Source organism: Pezoporus flaviventris, unplaced genomic scaffold, assembly GCF_033815535.1.
Source record: "Pezoporus flaviventris isolate CSIRO_AGI_PZ_B2104156 unplaced genomic scaffold, CSIRO_AGI_Pfla_v1 ptg000126l, whole genome shotgun sequence".
Taxonomy (NCBI): Eukaryota; Metazoa; Chordata; class Aves; order Psittaciformes; family Psittacidae; genus Pezoporus; species Pezoporus flaviventris.
The window spans coordinates 43,503-64,870 of NW_026892674.1; the positions used below are offsets into that span (position 1 = coordinate 43,503).

General features: G+C 40.4%; 1 protein-coding gene across 6 annotated transcripts in view; it reads right to left on the reverse strand.

Annotated features, from left to right (window-relative positions):
• LOC133282507 (colorectal mutant cancer protein-like) overlaps nucleotides 1-21,368 on the reverse strand; it is a 99,346-nt gene that overhangs the window by 37,641 nt on the left and 40,337 nt on the right. Inside the window, exon 1 of one of the 6 annotated variants that reach the window (XR_009747651.1) lies at nucleotides 7,429-7,569. The exons of 2 other annotated variants lie outside the window; for them this stretch is intronic. The gene's annotated coding sequence lies outside the window, so the exon portion shown is untranslated. Of the gene's footprint in view, nucleotides 1-6,132; nucleotides 6,269-6,524; nucleotides 6,680-7,428; nucleotides 7,570-21,368 lie in introns of those variants that run through there. 3 more of the 6 variants (XR_009747650.1, XR_009747649.1, XM_061478507.1) reach the window with 3 other exon arrangements.

The following is a 21,368-nucleotide window of genomic DNA, read 5'->3' on the forward strand; positions in this document are numbered from 1 at the left end:
TAGGAGGACCCTGAGGGAGGCATAGAGGGAAAGTGAAGCAGGGAAGGAGAAAGAACTGTGTCTTTATGGAGGATTCTTACGTGTGCAGCTCAGTAAGAAGCCATCTGGAATAATCCATCAGTCCTGAGAAACTGAACACCAAGTGGAGACTGAGGTAGTGAGAGAAATTAAGAGGGAAAAAAAAGCCAATCTAAAACCATATAAAGCCACTAACCTCATTGCTTTGTGTGTCCATTTACCTACTGTCAACTGCCATCTTCATCACAACATTTTCGTACGTCTGTGAGGCACATGAAGTTGAGGTGCATAATCTAGGTAAATGGCAAGGAGCATGAGCAGTTAATTCCAGGGTACAGAGCCAATGAGGAAATGCATTTTTGGCCCACAAAAATTTATATACAGAAGAATAAGAAAGGGATTATGATTTTTTTTCTGACTGTATGATTTCACTCAATTCAAACAATCTCCTAAAAGACATTTCTGAGATTCTATTTAAACATGTTAAAGAGTTGGAAAAGGTTCTAAAATACTACACAGCAGCAGTAGACAAAAGTATACACAAGGTACACTGAACACTAGTGTTAAGAACAGAATAGAGAAAAATCCTGCATTAACTGCAACAGCCAAGCAAATAATCTGTAAGGCCTCTGCCACAACTAGTACTCTATGACACTTTTAAGAACCATCCTTGCACTTCGTTCTCTTAATGTCATATTTAGAACGTAAAAGTGCATGTGAAAACCAAAAACCAGAAACCAAACCCCAACAAAAAGGGGAAAAAAACAAAGTATAGACTCATTCTTACCCAAAAGCCTTAAAAAATACAACTTACATTTAGAAACAAAACAAAACTTAGCAGCACAACTACATTTTTACCAACAGATCTTTCTTACTGTATTGCTACCTCTTCTGCATAAGATAACAGCTTTTCTCAAAATACATCCCTGGTAAGAATAAAGAATCATGCCTGAATACTTTAGAAGAGTCATACTTGTTATAAATGAGCGACATATCAAGAAAGCATGAAAATCCATTAACGGGACAGCCTCTTACAGTTTTGATTGGCATTCTTCTTATCTTGCATTTCATCCCTGCTGCGGGGCAGTGAGTGAGTGAACAGCCCAAAGCCTGGCTGCCAGAGGGGTCAACCCACCAACCACAGTGATCCCACATACCGAGCAACCCAGCATGCTCCCAGGTGAGAGAATACATATCACAGCACCTTGATCCTCTCACTTCTTCCAAATATACTCTAAAGATAATTTCATTTCAGTATGTGATTACAACAATGACAACAGAGAGAACGAAGGAGTAAGTAAGAGTAGTAAGTAACTAAGTCTAGCAATGTTTTTGGTTTTTTCAAAACTACCTAAATTTGAGAACTGTAAAGATGCACTAATATAGCCTGTTAAAATGAACTTTCCAAAACCTAAGTGAGATGCTATATAATTCACTGAAACAGACAATACTCTTATGTCAGAGCAGAAGACTTCAACAAGCACCTAAAAATAACTTTTAAAAAATGAGGAAATTCACTTCCAAAGGAGCGGTTCTGACTTTGCTGCTTTCATGCTGGCTGTAATCCAATTCAGCAAGAAAGAGGTTACTCTCTGCAGGTCTACCTAATGCACAACTGATTTCAGAGAGAAGCAATCATCAAATACCAATCTGTTCTTTATTCTGTAACAGCCAGAACACAAAATGAGTTACAGGAATAGCACATGGCAGTCACGTGCACTGTAGCTTTTCAGAACACATCTGAAATGAGTTTTACTATAGCCAAAAGGTTCCTTCTCTTGGAGTGAGAACTGACAAAAGTCCATGGCCATAAGGCGTCTTCCAGATTCTTTACAATTAAACCTCTGTTTTTTTTAACGGAAGTTTAAGGGAAGAAAAAAAAATGGACAAAAATGATAGCAAACTGTCAAATAGAGGAAGCCAGGCAAACTCTGCTTATGAAGCAAGCCCCAGAGATTCTATGACCACAAACCTTGGTCCTTAGTCAAGAGCATGGAATTAGCCTACAGCAGTGAAAACAAGTACCAGCGTAAAGATCAAGGGAACAAATCCTGTCTCCATTGTCAGAGGATAGCATCTCTTTGTCCTGAAATGCTTCTCCAGAAGAAAACAAGACTCACTGAGCTGAGATACTTCAAGGAAATACCTACTTTCTCAGTCCTCATGACCATTCTTCATGCTTCACTAGCATGAACTCAGTAAGTCATAACTTAAGCTGAGCTGCTTGTTAACACTGTATCTCTTCAATGTGTACATGCACCTTCATACCCTCCTGCAGATCTATGCTGTTACTTCCTACCCGCATTCTGTCTAGAGCCAGTCACACACTGTACTGTTTACTTGCACCTTCTGTTCACATAATGAAGAATGTATCAATGATCTCTCTCTTTGCCCAATCTCCATGTCACTTGAAGTGGGAAAGCTAGTTATCATCCTTTTGGCAATACTCATTCACAAGAGAGAAGGGATAACTGGCTGATTCACAGTGAGATTCTTCCTGAAGTTTGCAATTTCTTCCTCTCCAGTGCCTTCCTCTACCATCAAAGGCCTGCTTTGTGCTTCAGTCAGTTGTTCCTGTCATTCCCCCAAGATACCTAAAATGGCTTTGAGAAAAAGCTGCTGTCTTCACATCCTAGTCTGCACCACCTCTCAAAATATTTCTGCTGTCTCTGGCAACTTTTTTGACCCTGTCCTCACAGGCATTTCATTCTATAGAGTTTTGTGGGGAAAGGCTCACTTTTGCCTGGTTTTGAAGTTATTCTTAAGTTAGTTTTGATCCATCCAGTAAAGGAGAAACAAAAGCTTCCAGGTAAGCAGGACTATGACAGTAATTCTGAAAAGCAAAATGGCAATCCTGGTGAGAAATGAGCAAGTCTGCGGCTGGGCTGTGATCTCTCAGTTTCTAGATGCTTGCTTATGCTTCCCAGAGCATCCTGGAACTAGGGAGGTAGAATTTATCCCCTCTCAGACTGTGAACAACTAACTGGGTAGGGATGTTTATAGAAGATATTCAGAGAGAGCACGTGAGCAAGCAAGAGTGTCAAGACATGCATGCCTGCCTCTCCAGGCCCAGGTCAGTCTCCCAGTGAGATCTGTAAAGCATGCAATGAGCTCAAACAAGGAAGAGGAAGAATGCACAAGAGGAAGGCCTGTGGACACAGCTGAGTGTGTAGACTGCATATACTAGCCCTCATTGTTTACTTTGCTATAGTATTACACAATGACAACAGGATGGGAAGGGAGATCTCCAACAGGAACACCAACATGTATATTTTGTCTGGAAATAGAGGGTTTCCCACACTAGATCAGAAAAGTATCCTATCTGAGGTGCTCTCCTCAGTTTTGATTAATGCCCTGCATTTCAGTGGAAACAAGGACAATAAAATTTATGTTGTTAATGAAATATTCTACATAGAAGATTAAAATTCTTATTCTCTACTGTATTTGGGCTGAGGTAATGTGGACCACATCATCTTTTAATACTAAGCAGGATTACACAATGTACTGGTAAAAATAGAAACACCTGAATCATGTCTATGCAACAGCTGCCTTTGTGACAGCAATGCAGGAAGTGAATAAACGGTCTGAATTTATGTCACTGCTGACATAAGGTAGAGAACTGACTTAATAGTGGTAAACAGTGAATGTGACTTACTCTAAGGCCAGAGTGACAAATGGCACTGTATCCATCATACATTCCATTCTTACATAAAGTCTGGAAAAACCCTCCTTTCCAGGAGGAGGAGGAAAAGGAACATAGCAAAGATAGGTGGTGCATTCTTCTCTAGGTGCTAAGTTTTGGCGTATACCGATTCATACAGGATGGATACAGTGTTAATGTAAACCAGCCCAAGCACCTCCAAAAGGAAATTAAAGAATATAAACCAAGGTCAGACACTTTGAAAGGCCTTCAGCAACAAAACAGTAAGCCATGCATTTAAAAAAAAAAAAAAAAAGTTTATAGTGTTATTTAGATGACACCAAAATAACATACAGCGAAAGCGACAGCTGCTGTACGTTCTTCTCTTATCGTAACTCCTAAAAAGCCTTTGAACTTCAGAACCAAGGTGGGGAAATAAAAAAGTCTCTGGATTTCCTAAGAGTGAGTTTTGGAACAGATCTCACTCCCAACTTCCTCAATAACAGGAAAGTAGCTAAGCCACAGGGAAGTAAATGGAGAAGAGCATCCTGTGTTATAAATCTTTCCTGCCTTGTCTCAGCCTCTCAAGCATAACTATTTAACAAAGCAGAGGTAGTGTTTGTAGTATTCTTCAGAAGCACTGATCAACTCAGAGTGAAAACAGGTTTAGAAGCAATCCTGGATGTAGCACAGACAAATTCATGACTAACAGATTGAAGGAAAGAGTAAAATGGACTGCCCCTTTCTACCTCTTTTACTGTGGACTTGGTAGCAAGAACTTCTACTTTTTGAACAAATCATGTACAATTCGTCCCATTCCTACATCTGCTCCAATTTCTCATGAGCTCTGTGGCTGACACAGCAGCACTAGTCTTCACCACAGCCCTTTGCACACTTTCTCGTAAGATAGGAAAAAAGCAAATGCCTTATAGGTTGCTAGGGTTTACCTCTACGAGCAGGCACAAGAGCTGTCAGCTGAGGTTTGCTTTGTTTTCTGGTAGAATAATCTAATTTATGCAAAAATGTGGAAGAAGGTTAAGGCTGTAAGAACAGCTGTTATATAAGCATTGATGTTAAAGGGGAAATGCTTATTAAAAAACTTTATTACCATTATCTCTATTCAGTCTCATCCAAGGCAGTTTATGCTCGAGGTAAGAATGCACAGAAATTAAGTTTCCCTCAACTACGATACATTCAGATATGTGGTCAAAATGCTAATGATTATTTTAATCAAGTATTATCTTGTGTTTTTTATTTGTGTCTATGTCTTCTGTACTGCCTGGCAGGGTCACATCAAAACACCAGTTACAATCAAACTGTATCTGTCATTACAGTAAATGTACTAATGTGAATTAAGAGGATTGATAGCTGAAAATGGGTCTATTCTTACAGGTGACCTCTGCCATGTTTCCAATTGGCAATGCCAGTAAAATGACAATCAAAATATAATGGTATAATTATTTATACTCAGGTAAAATTTGGCCAAAAAGCCATTTTAAAATGATGTCAACACCATATCCTCTGTCATCAGCACTTTAACACAACTGCAGGCAGAATTTGTTAAATAGTTTAAAAAAAGAAGACATTTTTAGTTAAGAAGTTCAAAACACTGTATTTATTTCCACTACATAACCACTGTAAAAATTTTCTTAACACTTTATATAAAATAAGCTTGCTATTGTTTCTCTTGCATTAGTTGTGGGGATGGAAGTCATCAGAACCTAGGGAGAAGTTTTCACATCGAAGAAAAACAGATTTATTCTGACAAAGGTTTTATCATGGTTCATTTTTAAGAATACATTTCCCTGTAACTCTTTACATATTTCACTGATTTAGCCTTCCTAGTAAGTAAAAATTCCTTCTCATTTTTAAAGTTTCAATGGTCAGCTCAGTCAAGTCATTCATCTCCCCTATGTGTCCAATACATGAACTCTTTCATTCTTCCACTAGAGCTCTCATTCCCATTAGCTCATGTCTGAAAAATTCATATCCAGGCTGCTTAACTACTAGCCAGTGCCACCAGTGCTTCCTCTCCACATAACCTACGTGTACCTCCAAAACACAGGATAACAACGTCAGCATGCAACTGAGGCTGAGAACCTTTAAGACTCAAATCTGAGATACTGAGTAAGCCAATTACTACTTCCAGTTTATACAAAACAAAAGGTATTTACGGTCAGAAGAAAAAGTTACCAGAATCATGTTCAAAGTTGCTGCTTCTCCCAGTTAAAATCACGCAGAGGTTAAACAAGCAGGATGGGAACACTTACAATCCAAAGCCCAACATTCATGTTAAAACTTTGGTTAAAAAACGTCGTGTTCACAGGAGCTGGCACCTGTCTGAGGTTTCCCTAAATACTCGTCCCGTTATAAAGCAGGAGAAAAAGAGCTTTAGTTACAGACAATAGGAAGTTGGAGGAAGCCATAAATAAAGCGCACCCCACTGCCGACCATTCGCTCCCCTGCTGCCTTACCTGGGGGTTTCATCCTCAGCCCTGCAACGAGTGCACACAGCCCGCACGAAGGGCTGTCGAGACCACCACTTTGGGCACAAAAGCAAGCTGTCCGGAGCAGCCCTCCAGGCTTTCCTCTGCTAACTCCTCCTCCCTCCCCGCCCCCATCCCGGCCGAGCGCAGCACGGCCACAAAAGAAAAGCTGTCGGTCAGAAAAGCGCACAACGCGGTTGCCGTCTGTGCACGGCACAGCGATTACAGCCAGATGAAGTTATGCGAATACGACAGGGAGGAAGGCAGGCCGGTGTAAATAAAGATGCCTAGTACTCTATCGTCATGCCCACACAGCTGCAAGAGGACGCAATAATAGTCCTATCCTTCTTTTAGCATACAAATAAACCTAGTAAACTCACCTAGGACACAAGCGGTTTAGTTTTTCACCCCGAGCTGTATTTCCGGCTGCGGGTTTCGTGCTGTCACCGTACGAAGATGATGGAGTTCGCCCCCAAAGCCTCCCAGACAGAGCCCTACATACAGCCACAAGTTGTTTCAGTGATTGTGCATTTCTTCTGGAAAGCCCTTCTTGCGCACATGTGTGTATACATACTGGGAAGAGGAAAGGGGTGAGAGCCAAATGCCCTCTCTCAGAGGAGTGGCCAGTCTGGCAACTAGTCCTTCAAGTACCCTGTAAGTGGCAAGCTTTCTGACCGGCAGTAAACTTACTTTCTTCAGACTGGAGAAAAAACTCCTCCCGCTCTATCCTCTTGCCTCTTTCTTCATCTACAAACCACAGGCTATTCTGTATTCCCTGTAGGTAAAAGCATGAATACCCGTCAACACGTCTCTCACCAAGTACCTTCAACTATCCAACTGGAGAGGCACTTTGCATAATTCTGCTTTTTTGGCCATTGCTTTCTCTCACTACTTTTTGTGCAGCCCTCCATATTTCTGCAGATACTTTTTTCTGCTTTATTTACAATTTGTACAGAACATCACAAAATTTCATAGAATACTCACTACTTGTGAGAATTTCTGTTTTCCTGTTTCTTTATGAAAGTTCCACATGAACAGGAAACCATATGGCAATCGCTCTCCTCCCTTTTGTTAAAAACCACTCCTGCTGACTGCCTGGGAAGCAAAAACAAGTACGTCCTGAGTTCAAAGGCATTTCTGCATTCCAGTTGTTTCTCTGACAATGCTATTTCACAGAGCAGCCATATTTTTTTTTTCCCCGATACAAAGCAGCAGACTGCACTTAAAAAAAAACCACATGCACAAGAAACAAAGGTTCTTATATCAGTTTAACAATGCCATTACCTTAATAAACTGCTTACTTGTCCCATTAGCAGTGAGCAGAGCATCTTACATCTAACAAACTTTGCAGTTTTTTAATCAGTGCAGTTTAATGAAACATTAGCTCCTTTCACACCCTCAGTCTCTGAAGCATAGGGAATACCTCAGCTTCAGTCTTCTCTATGAGCAGATCTCCCTGTCCTCAATTGGTGTATGATGAACATGTGACAGCAGGACTTCTCCATTGAGACTCATCAATAACAGCTTTCAGGATGACCCAAACTACAGATTACATCTCAGTGGTACTTTGCAGACCCTATCTGGAGGCTGGAGAGCATTCCCTTTGCATATCATATTTCCAGATTAACAGAAGATTTATTTTCAGGTGCTTACATTTGTAGTAAATTTGTAGTACATTTCCAAGTAACAAACCTACAATAATAAACATGCACATACAACAGAGAACAATACACTCCACAGTTCAACAAGGTTAGAAATCACAGGTTAGAAACAGAGGAGAAAAGGAAACAACTATTTTAATGTAAAGACATGCATGTTTTTGCAGTGCTAAGTATCGATTTGATAAAGCACTACTACAAATTAAAACACATCACTTTTCCATTTAAGGGGCATCCAGAGCATACTATAAGAAGTGTAAAAGCACACAAAAAATAATTTTCTGTGAAGTAATAGAATTCTTAATCCTAAATCTATAGTATCTTTAATGAAAAAATAAGAAAGCATGAAACATGACATATACAAGATTATTCTAATGCTCAGCAGGAGACCAATAAAATGAACATGTATCATTGCCAATACTCAGCTTACAGATGTCGGCATGCTAAAATCCATTTGAAACAGTTCTGGACTGCAGATCCTAACAGCACAGACAACTTCAGTACATTGCAATGTAGACTGTCATGCTACTATTCACGTTTGATCCTTTATAGTTGAAAATACGTATTATTTGTCACAGCTGCTTGCAAACCTTTGCCTAGAAAGGCAACTAACTAGTGGTCAGACTAATGTCTCTACAAGGAAAAATATACTACAGAGTGGTTTCATGTGGAAGGAAGCCACTTGGTTTGCACAAATCATCACAAAAAAATCTGCATTAATTGGCATTCACAAGTTTAGCTTGAATATTAAAGATAAATTTAAGTTTTGAGATATTTTACTGAAAACTGAATTCCCTAAATACATACACTTGTCCATAGGAGTTAAACACTGGAATGCATGAATACTTTTGTATAGATACATGTTCCTGTTATAAGCAGTAATTTGGAAGTTTGATTAAATACCATAAGGAAAATTGAATTTTGTTCATTATTTCAAGATCAGAAATATATTTAAACAAAAGGAATTATTTGATGATAATTACATTAAAGAATGGCTGCTAGCTGTCTTGAGTGTCATGGAGCTTCCTTGGACAGATTGGTTTTGGAGTTCCTAACCTCATCCAGCAGTATATGAATGGCATATAGTAGTCATTCTAGGTTTGTCTCTCCAAGTCATTGTTTCCCAATACATTCTACAACTGTCCTGCCATGCACGCTTTTACCATTACATGATTTAAAACCAAACCAGTACATGTTATTCGTGTAGTCTCGCTGTCCTGTTACACCAGTATTAGAAGCACAGGTATTCCCAGTTTATTTTTCACAATTTCTCTGTAATTGCTCTGTTGCAAAGCCTTTTCAGACTCTGCCGTGCCTCAAGTGCCATACTACCACTGAGTTATGCATCTGGGATGCTTTCAATTCCCTTCTTCATAGCTGATACCAGCATGCCTCTGCAGCCCTGAGGAGCTCTTCTGGATTCATCATCAAACTGTGGAATTTTAAAAGGTGGTTTAACTGATGTGCAGTTTCTCAAGATTTATCAGTTTCAGACACTTGTGTGTTCAAAAGCTTCCTTCTGTTCTTTTTAATCCCTTTTGTGCGAATAAATAATAAACTAACTGAAATCAGCTGAATGAAGTTGCTTAAACTGCTTCCTAGTAACTAAAGTGAAAAAACTCTCTTCAATATCCTCATTTAAATGTATCCTCGAAGACACAAGATTCTGACTGGCATGTTGACATCATTAAAGCACTTTAATAATAAAGTGTTTTTAAAGAATCAGACACAGAAGAGGTAGGCGCTCCTGACAATGGTTTATGTCACCAGGAGCAACCAATTCTCATCCTTCAGATGGAGCTTCTGAAGGAACATGGAAAAAGCTCACATTTATAGTTCAACGAAATGACCAATGCCAGTGAGCGTGCAAGCACATGGGTTATGGCATACCAGCCTCTGAAGCACTCACATTTGGTAGATACTTGACATGAAACACAGACAGGCATCCTGCCAACGGGCTGTAAGGAGCTACAAGCACCTCCCCATTTATCCAAAATATAGCCATTTACAGCTAACAAATTAGTAAATAATGACACCAGAATAATCCCTGGGTACTTCACAGAAACGGTAAGCTCAAGAATAGCCTCTCTATTGTAAAATAGCAAATATTTTTATTTTAAGCCTTCTTCTTACTCTTCTAAAGGCAAACTGGATTTTAAAGATTTTTATAATCGTTACTTTTTAAATCTGTATTTTTGTTTCAGAGAAACTAAATTCATATCCAGCCAACTACCTCAAATGTTTAGCTAAACCATATAAACAAAACCAGCAGGGGGTGTCAGAAAAAAATAAAAGCAAGAGCTCTATATACAGAGTTCCTTTGGGTAGGCTGTAACATATTTGTCAGACAATAATCAGAAAGATATGCTGCTGTACCAAAAGCAGCAGTGCTCCTGAATTACATTAGAACAGTTAGCAGCTTCATCTGACCCATTTATGTTCCCTCTTTTAATGAGCATAGCTGATTCCAAAGAAGAGCTATGAAGACCATCTGTTGGAAAGATATTTAAAAAATGTTTGGAACATATCAAAGATAACAGTGACTGCAGTATTTATTAATCTTTCCATTAAAAATAAGAATTCACAGTAATTTTTAATGAGCTTTGTTTAAAATTTATATATCTCAAATGCAGTTGTTTGACTGAGGAAAACACTCAACAGACTCATCATCCTATCCCAGACCCTGCAAGATAGGAGGTAAATCTACAGATACCAGCAAACTAATCAGTATTACATGATGATCGCTCCACCCACAGCAACTATATCATTTGAACTGCTTCAAATAAAACTAAGTATTCTAACAGAGAGATAAATTGGGGCAGGGCAGTAAGCGCATAGAGTGGTGCTGCCTGAAACCTTATTAAAATGGGAGCAGAGCTTTGACATGCATCCCATTTTTCAACAATTAGCTGCTTCATTGGTATTTTTATGTATGTGCATTCATGTAACAGCTTTTGCATACTTCATGCATACAAACTCTGCCTGAAAACCTAGCCTTTCTATTCTCTCACTAATTCTTATGCAAACAGTGTAAAACTTTTGCTCCTCTGGCCTTCAGATCTGGCCTGAAATTGCATGCACAGGTAAATTCGTGCCTGCAACCAGCAATTGTAAAAATAAAGGGAGAGATGAAGATTTACCAGAACAGGCGTAGGACTGCTAATACATATTGAGCTGCTTTTGCATTATTTTCAAGTATACCAAATACATCTGACCGAACCAATCTTTTGTCCAAGCCTGACCTGTACTCTGGAATCCCAGTGACAGAAACAGACTAAGTGTTCATTTCAACCCAACCAACATCATAGAGAAGGTTTCTAAGCAACAGCAGTTTACTGCAAACTGACTCATCTACATTGTCCTTAATTCTGCATTAATATAACATATGCAATATATAATAATATACACAATACATAACAATAACATAATTCTGCACTGTGTGTTTTTCTTACTCCTCTTTCTAAACCTGAGTGAAGTGCTGCTCAGTTTAAAACAGGTTCTACCGATTTAGCTTAAGTTAGTCAATAATACCTTAATTTCTAATTCAAAGTTCTGTAATTTTCAATTCCCCTCTCCTCCTGAATTAACTCTGTCACACAAATATGTAATTTTTAAAGTTCCATTTTGCGTACCACGCTGACCTATGGGAAAGCTCTTCAGGTGGAAGGCAGGCAGCTCTATAACAGTGTTAGCCACATACGGATGCAAGCTGATTTGGGTGTGTCAGTGATAAAAAAAGTATAGGCAATGATTGCATGGAACAGCTGGTTGCATTACAGTCACAGAATTTAAACCCAGAAGAAACAAGTGATGATCTAATCTGACCTCCTGCATAACACAGGCTGTATAACCCCACCTAGCAATTAACCTGCCTCTGTGACAAGTTTGGTATGGTAACTCAGCAGCACTGGTTTTGCCAGATCCATTTTGAAACATTCACCTACAATGCTAATTCGAAGCATGCTGCATCAGCCAGATTTTGCACCTCCCAAACATACTTCCCAGAAGACAGAGGGATGTCATCTTCTTGATCCAGAGATTACCGCTCCGCATGACCAGTCCGTGGCTGTGCTGATAGAGCAGTCCCTTGCCAGCACGAACAAAGCAGATTAGCTCACAGAATTGCTCAGCAGTGCAATTGTCTGCCTAGTGCCTGGTGGAGCACATGTACTGGATGCAACACCCAGGCATTAGCAACAACAATTGCAACAGTCCAGACAGCAGGGAAAGCCTTCACTCCTTCACTGTTTTAGCTCAAGGATTTAGGATGAATGCCTGGGGATTACCTAAGGAAGTTCTCTTGCCTGACTTCAGTGGGTTTCCACAAGCCTTGTGAGAACAAGGTATCCCGTAAATGTAACACCTCAACGAAATAACCTGAGCAAAAAATTTATTCAACCTGTAAATTTCAACCCAACAGGTTGCCCAGAGAAGCTGTGGCTGCCCCATCCCTGGCAGTGTTCAAGGCCAGGTTGAACAGGGCTTTGAGCAACCTGGTCTAGTGGAAGGTGTCCCTGACCATGGCAGAGTGCTGTAACTGAATGAGCTTTAAGGTCCCTTTCAACCCAAACCAGTCGATGATTCTATAATTCTAATTAGTTTTGGCATTGTCAAAGAAATTGTTCAGATATACTAACAGACATCTTTCAATACAAACATCTTAGTAAGATTTACATCACAGATATGTTTTGTAAATACAAAGACATTTTTGTATCACACAGAAAAAAAACAATTAGATCGACAAGATGATATTATTTCACTTTACCATATTTATCATTAAATTAGGCTTTATACGTACTTAATCTTATATATGACTATTGCAGCCTTTTTGTTTGATAGCCTGATCTATTATTATAAATATGCATTGAAGGTAGTATTTCGTCATAACACTAGCCCTTAAAAAAAAAAACAAAACAAGAAAAACAAAATCACAGAAAGACCGAATGGTTGAGGACAAAGGGGACCCCTGGAGTTCATCTGGTCCAACCGCCTGCTCAAGCAGAGTCACCTGGACCTGGCTGACAAGGACTGCATACAGACATCTTCTGAATATCATCAAGGATGGGGACTCCTCAACCTCTCTGGGCAATCTGTGTCAGTGCCTGGTCACGCTGGTATCTTGGCTGGATACGAAGCCACACTACCACTCCTCAGCTGGGCAGAGGGAAAAAAATATGACAAAAGGCTCATGGGTCAAGACAAAGACAACTCACCAGTTATTGTCACGGGCAAAACAGATGTGGTTTGGGTGAAATTAATTACTGCCAATCACAAGATAGAATAGGATAATGAAAAATAAATCTAAAAAAACATCTTCCTCCCACTTCCTGGGCTCAGCTTCGCTCCTGGCTTCTCCATCTCCTTCCCCTGCCAAAATGTTTAGGAGGATGGAGAATGAGGATTGTGGTCAGTTCATCACACATTGTCTCTGCTTCTTCTTTCTCCTTTATGCTCTTTCCCTGCTCCAGGATGGGGTCCCTCCCATAGGAGCAGTCCTTCACAACCTTCTCGTACATGAATCCTTCCCTTGGACTATAGTTCTCCACAAACTGCTTCAGGATGGGTCCCTCCCATGGGGTGCAGTCCTTCAGGAACAGGCTGCTCCACCGTGGATCCTTGAGGGGTCACAAGTCCTGCAGCAAACCTGATCCAGGACAAGCTTCCCAAAGCATCACGGCCTCCTTCAGGCATCCCTCTGCTCTGGTGTGGGGGCCTTCACAGGCTGAAGGTGGAATCTGCTCCACCATGGACGTCCATGGGCTGTAGGTAAAATCTGCTCCACCATGGATCTCTCTGGGCTGCAGGGGCACAGCTGCCTCACCATGGGCTGCAGGGAACTTCTGCTCCGGTGTCTGGAGCACCTCCTCCCCTCCTTCTGCACTGACACTGGTGCCTGTGGGGCTGCTCCTCTCACATATTCTCACTCTCCCAGCTGCTGTTGCACAGCAGTTTTTCCTCCCCTTCTAAAATACATCATCCCAGAGGTGCCACCACTGTCACTGATGGGCTCATCCTTGGCCAGTGGAGGGTATGTCTTGTTGCAAGCTGGTCCTGGTTCTGCTGGACATGGGCTGCTTCCAGCAACTTTTCACAGAAGACAGTACTGCAGCACCCACTGCTACCCGAGCCCTGTCACCAAATGCACACCTTCATAGGGAAAAAGTGTTTCCTCATGTTCAGGAGGAACCTCCTGTGTTTCAGTGTGTACCAAAGCTGTTAGGAAGAATACTGAGGTGATGCAGTATGATCTCTAGTGAACTACAGACATAACAATATCACAAAGCTGTACCTGAGTAAAATATCATACCTTACTAAAAATCAAGGAATTAACATTAAAAACTCAAATGTTAATAACTTGTTCTAGTTAGAGGCTTTCATCTATCACCATATATTACAGCAGATGCAGCAAACACTTTTCATCTTTTAAAATCTTTATAGTTAAAACCAATGTTTTTTGTTCTGTTTAAATGAAAGTGACAGTGACACATTTGGAAGTCCATCCCACAACCCCTTTTTTGGCCTTTATCTGTAGAGTCAGAACATATTCAAAAAGATGGTGGAACTAAACACATTTTATTAAACATGAAAATATCTATATAGTTGTTCTTTAACTGCAGTAGGCAGCTAAGCACTGGACAGATGCTCACTCATAGGACAGGGTAAGAAATAAGGAAGAATAAAAGCAAGAAAACTTGTGGGTCAAAATAAAAGGGTTTAATAAGTGAAGGAGAAGAAATAGAAAAGGAAAAAAAAAACAACTAAACAAGTCAATCAATGGCATTTTTGCTCACCACCTCCCACGGAAGACCCATGTCCAGCCAACTACCAAGCAAGAGATGGCTAACCCTCTCAAATCCTCTTCCTTATTATTGCTAATAATAGTATGACACGGAATATCTCTGGTTAATTCAGGTTACTTGCCTCGTTGTGTCCCCTCCCACCCTCTTTCAGACCCCCTCAATGTATTCACTGGGGCAGGCAGAGTAAGAACCAGAAAATCCCTTGCCCTGTGCAAGCAACTGTTCAGCAACAGCTAGAACATTACTGTGTTATCTGCACTGCTTTGGTTAAAAATCTAAAACACCATACAAGCTGCTATGAAGAAAATTAACTCCATACCAGCTAGGCCCTGTACAGCAATGAAAAATTAATGCAGACAAATCACATGCTAAGACAAGAAAAACTACCTGCAACTGTAAAATAAAATAAGAGCAAATGTTAAGAAAATCTGTTTTAAAAATGTTTCTGGGAAAAGGACCGAACAAACACAAAAACCAACGTTCTAATCCGAGGGTGAGGCTATTAAATGATGACTAACTCAGGTATGCGAAGACATTAGTGAGCTAAAAATAAAACACAGATGAATGGCAAAGACAAGCCAAGACTACAACAAGACAAGTAGTTAGACTATAAAAGAGCTGACTGTTAAGGAAATCCTGGCTGTTAAGGAAAAGAAAATCAAGGAATGACTATTGTCTCATAATACAAAAATAAAATTTTGACACTGGAAACAATTAGATGCCAGGTTCAATACAAAAAAAAAAAAAAAGGTGTGTTCATACAATGTGCCGTTAGGCTTTGGGACCACTGCCCTGGCACATGATATTTTTAATTTACATGGATTCAAAGAACTATTATTTCCATTAATGTAAGAAAAATCCTTCAAAACCTATTAAGCAGAATGGCCTGCTCCCAAACCAGCTCTAGCTCAGAAAGTCCCCTGCTGAACACAGTTGGCAGGGCACAGCAGTACCCCACCATCTTATTCTGAACAACCATTTCAGCCACTACCTGAAGCCAGACCATGGGGTAGTTGGACTTCTGGTCTGATACAGTATGGGCTTAGGTCTTACATATAGCTTAAGAAATTGTCTTCTTATTTATCAATTTAAATTTTACAATTCCTAAGAGCTTGTTTTCTTTATTAAAGATTTTTTATTTCACCATGGAGCAGTTTGGTCCTACTCTCCCAAGTCTGTTTCCAGACCCTCACAGTGTGTGGCCAATTGATTCAGCCCAAATAGGACATGCTGCCTTGCAGGTGGGAATATAAGCTTCCAGACGCAGAGCAGCCACCAGTGAAACAAGACATTTTCTTCTCAGGACTCCTCTCTGTGCAGGGAAGTCTGCTCAGAGCATTCCACCTCCTCACCCATGCCAAATCGTTTGGCTTGTATGTCACCTTATTTGGCTGCTGCCTGGACAGGTAAGAACAATTTCTTTTAACTCACTTCCCCTCAAATTCAGTGTTGCTTGTTTTCAACATCAGCTAACATCCACAAACTCCAGGGAGATACCGGCTGAAAAGGAAAAGAATCTTGAAGAGCACAAAGAGTAAGATGAAAACAAGGAAAATAGATGGAGAGAAGTTCTTCAGGAAACTGAAGCTGAGGAAGTGCAGTATAGCAGAAACAGCAGGTGAGCACTGTAGGCATATGCACTGAGGTTTTACCTTTGGGATTCAGATTGCTACACAGCACCTAAGTAAACACTAAGGGAAGAGAGAAAAAGTAATTTTAAAAGGAGAAATTTCCTTTGGGATAATGCAATACAGAGTGATTAACAGAGACTGCAAAACACAGAGAACAAGATTATGATTTCTGAAGAGTTTAAAATCCTTTAAGCTGGAATCATATCATCATTTAGGTTTCATACACTGAATCAGCCAAGAATGCAGTGTGTGGAGAAAGAAAGGACAGTATGGTTTTAAACAACCTGTGTTTGAGAGAGTGCAGAAAATATTGTGTGAGCAGAGAGAGGACACAGCAGAGGTATTTCCACCCAGCTGCAGTCATAGCTACCACTTCAGCAATGGCATCATATGAAACCACCCAGTGAACATGACAGGAGAGGGAAGTTTGTGCCTACACAAGGAACATGTTCACTGGTATGCTAAGAATGGTACTGTTCTTTCCACTGAGAGAGAAACCAGGACTGCAAGAAAGAATCTGAAGAGGTGAAGGACAAATTCTGCATGGGGCTTTCTTCAGAGCAGTTTAGCAGCACAGGCACAGGCACGAAGAACAGTGAGTAAGGGTGGAATGCCCTTCACTCCCAGTTAATGCACCAGGTCCCCAGGAACTTCTACCTTCAGGAACATTTTGGCTGTTCTTCATTTATACCATGCCCTGATAACATTAACACTGTTAGAAGTACTCCTGGAAGAAAGAATTGCAGTTGAAATGTGAGGCTTGATAAGCATGGACAGGCAAGATACGTAGCAGCCCTGTGAAGCCCTACGGTTTACACCCCAGTCAAAATTCATCCCAAAGTGGGTTAACTGAAAGCTGAATCTCTATTAAATAAGACCTAGACAAATTACACCTACCAAAAGGGGAAAAAAAAAAAAAGAAGTCAAATTTTCTTCATGTTTCTAGCAGCACATCATAACTTTAAACAGCACATGAGCACTGTGTCAGTAAAAGTTTCCACTCAATGGCAGCAGTAATGATCTACGAACACTAAACAGCACCGAAGACAGAACAGGAGCAGAAGGATCCTTTAATCAATGTTTTAACATCTTTGTTTCAGTTTATCTACTTACCAATTTCTCTCTTCACATCTCTTCCCAAAATGAAGCAACAATGTCTCAAAATGACCCAAAACCCCAATATGCTACCAACAATTATACAGAAACTTTCAAAGTCTGAAAGAGGATTGAACCAGACATGCTGGCAGAACCCTTTCCTGGCAATGAATGCTTTCAAGCAGAAACAAAATTAAATCTGTATCAGAAGGAAATACTTTTCCGTTAACCACCATTTGTAAAGCTTAAGGAAAAAAAAGCTAACTCAGAGGTTTTTGCTAATGGTCTCATGATAACTCAGAATCACAGACATAATTTTTCATGAGCCTTAATATAACTAACAGTTCAAAAGCATTTTGTGTCTGAAATACTATGTGTTGTCACCCAACACTGAGGGGACAGATGTATTCTCTTAGGGATCCTTGGCAGAATGATGGCACTTAAAGTAATCACAACTGAAGAAGGATGTGGAGTCCTTGAATGTGTCCAGACAAGGCAACAAAGGTAGTGGAGGGGATGGAAGGTATGTCCTGTGAGGAGCTCTGGGTTTGTCTAGTTTGAAGAGAAGGAGGCTGAGGGGCAACCTCACTGCTCTCTACAGCTTTCTGAGGAGAGGAAGTGGAGAGGGAGGTGCTGAGCTCTGACTCCTGGGATCCAGTGACAGGACATGAGGAATGGTCTCAAAGCTGAGACAGAGGAGGTTCACACTGGACAGTAGGAAGCACTTCTGTTACAACAGGATCATGGCACACTTGTGACAGTTGGTACTCCACTGTACCTCAGCCTTTACTGATTCTCTAGTGCAGCAGCTGACAGTTTCACTTGCTCACCAATAAGCAATAAACCACAGTAATGCCTAAACTCCAATTCTAACAGAGTGGGAAGTTCAGAAAAAGACCTGTTATCTTAGAGACTTTGCCCATAAACCTCTGCCCATAAAATACAACTTCAAGACATTATTCCTGCAAAGAAGAATTAACACTCAGAAACCAGTATGGTGAGCTCCAGCATGACATCAGCTCCTTTGCAAAGCTGCTTTCTCTCATCTGAAAATTTAAAAAAAATACTAACTGGTCTTCAGCTGTTATTATCACAGTGAAAACTGCAAAATGTGATGGGAGTGTAACTGATGCAGAGACACATCTGGCATCTGACAAGTTCTGAAATATGTGAACAATTGATCTCTGACAGGAAGGAGCTTAGATGCTAGAGTCGTGATTGTAGAGTGTGAATATCTAACTCCTGCACTGCTCATTTGACTGGGGGATGGATCAGCAGTCTTTCTGCCACACTACAAGTGGCAACTGACCAGGGCAGAAGAAAGCAAGCAGCATCAGATACCAACTTTTATTTTTATTCTCTGTTTGAAAGGGGCAGGAGTCCATTTCTCTTTATGCAACAGAGCACAGTATTATTTTAAGTTTCAGCGTGATGGAGAGAGCCTAAGGGGACCCAGTGGAGCACACACACTTATACTACTTGAGATGTTTCTCTTTTCACAGATGTTAAATTTAGAGAAACTTCTGAGAGTCTCATCTAGAAGTATACCTATATTCTCACCTTGTGATACTGATTAGCAATACTGTTCTAGTGAGTGTACTGAAGATCTTGCCCTCAAGAGTGGCAAGACAGAGCTTGTTTTGATTCTGGTCTGCAGAGTCCTACTCAACTTTAAGTAATTTGGGAATCAGTCTTCTTGCGAGAGCCAAAAAGGGGAAAAAAAAATTGGTAACAGAAACAAGATGTATAAAAGCTACAAAAATATTGTGACAACAGAAAGATTCTCGGAAAAAAACATAAAACCTGTTTTTAATCCAAAGACATATTTTTCCTTCATAAACCATGCTTCCCTTGGAGACAGCTGATGTGTGTTTTAGTACACCTTATATTTTACCCAGTTTTATAGTCAAACAGACTTCAGTTCACAAAAATCCTAGTCTATCCTGCAGTCTCCTGAAATACCCAGTCCAGAAAAAACATCAGCCTAATAGCTGCTAGCACTCGCAAAGCTCAGGACAGCCACTCATCTCTTCCTTCCTGGGAGACAATGGCTCATCTGGGTCTTCCTCCTGTAAAAGACTTTTAACATTCAACCTGGTTGTGCCCTCAGAGACCGTGGGGAACTGACAATTAAGCAGATTGACTTTTTTCTACTTGCCTATGCCATTTGTGTGCAGTGGCACAAATATACAGAACTGTCCTGGGTTCAGCAGTAGCAGTCATTTTTCTCCTTCTTAGTAGCTGGTGCAGTGCTGTGCTTTTGACTTTCAGCCTGGGAACAGAGCTGATAACACAAAGGTTTTAGTCTTTCTGGTCAGACTAAGGGGAGGAGGGAAAGCCAGGAGGAGGCAGAGACAGGACACCTGACCCAAACTAGCCAAAGAGGTATTCCATACCACAGTACGTCATGCCCAGGATGTAACGCAGAGTTACCCGGAAGGACTAGGGCACTGTGGGGTTAGACTACGTATCAGTCAGTGCTCAGTCGGGTGGGGTGGAGCGAGTTATCAGTCAGCAGGTGGTGAGGTGGTGTATTCTCTTCCCTTGTTATTTCCCTTATCATTATTATTATTGGTGGTAGCAGCAGTGGTTTGTGTTATACCTTAGTTACTAAACTGTTCTTATCTCAACCCATGGGTGTTGCGTTCTTTTGATTCTCCACCCCATCCCTCCAGGAACAGGGGGAGGGCAAAAAGGGGGGCAGTGAGAGAGCAACTGCGTGATTTATGGCTGACTTTGTTTAAACCATGGCAAGAACTATATGCCATGGGACTCCATTATATAACTATGTCATGAGAGAAGAAACCTGCCTTTGCTCCAATAGCTAGGAGTAAATAAACAGATGAAGAGCAACAAGGAGTTACAAAATCAAAAGGTTTATTGTCCACTCTGTGAAAATTTGTATTAGATGCATCCATCTGAAGTACTCAGGAAATGAAAATGTCCAACAGTATAGTATTTGCTCTATAAAGTTTGATTACAAATGAACTGTATTCTAAATAATGCTAAATTAACTAATTTAGCTTCTAACCCAGCTTCCAACTGGGTTAGAATTTTTCTATCCATATATGAGGTTTCTGAAATTTCTTTTTTAGGGAGAAAGGAGTGAAGGGAAGATCACTGGAGTTACCTTGTCAAAACAAACAAATATTGTCTTCTGAAACAATACACTCAAGATCTTTTTTTTTTTTTTCTCAAAGTAATACTGATAAAACCAGTATGTTTTGTACGCCCAAAAGAGACAGACAGCAAAACATGACTTCCTCTCACACAAAGCACCAAACACCACCACCACACTCTTACCTCCTGTATCTTTCACTGGGTCCTAAAGTGGATGGTCTGGGGGGTGAGTGGGTGAATTGGTCTTACTTTTTCACCAAGCAGTTCCATTCCTTATGAAGGGATTCTGTTATACAGAAGGCCCAGAGAAAAAAAACACAACAGTTGTTCATAGACTAAATTCACTTGATTTTGTCAACACTGCGGCACTGCTATTGAGAACAAGATTTCCATTACCTCAGAAACACAGAAGATATCCTAGATTGCTCTAGTGCCTTCCATTAGTGTCTTCCAGGTCATGCTAATATTAGCCTGTATCTGGCCTCATTTGCTGGAAGAAGCAAAAAAGTATCTCACCTGCCCATGTTAATGCTCAAAATAAGTGGCATAATTAACACCAGGACTATTTTTCAAATCATAAGAGATGAAAGCATTCATGCCTCCGTATTCTACTCCAAGACTTCTAAATAAGCACTACAGAATTTAATCCACTAAAATCTTCTCTTAAAATTCCACATTCAACCACACTGCGCACTGTATCTGGTTACAATTCATTAACTTCTGGCAAGTGAGAAATTAGAGCTTCATTTACAGGATATGACCTTTTACCTGTTACAGTCCTTCTGTGCATCCAAGTTACAAAACATCATTTAACCACACTTGCTACTTCCTTATTAGTGTGATTTCCAGAAGGAAATCCTGAAATTCATGCAGATTTTCTTGACAGCTGTGAAAATTTAGGCCGTGCACTACAGTCTGTC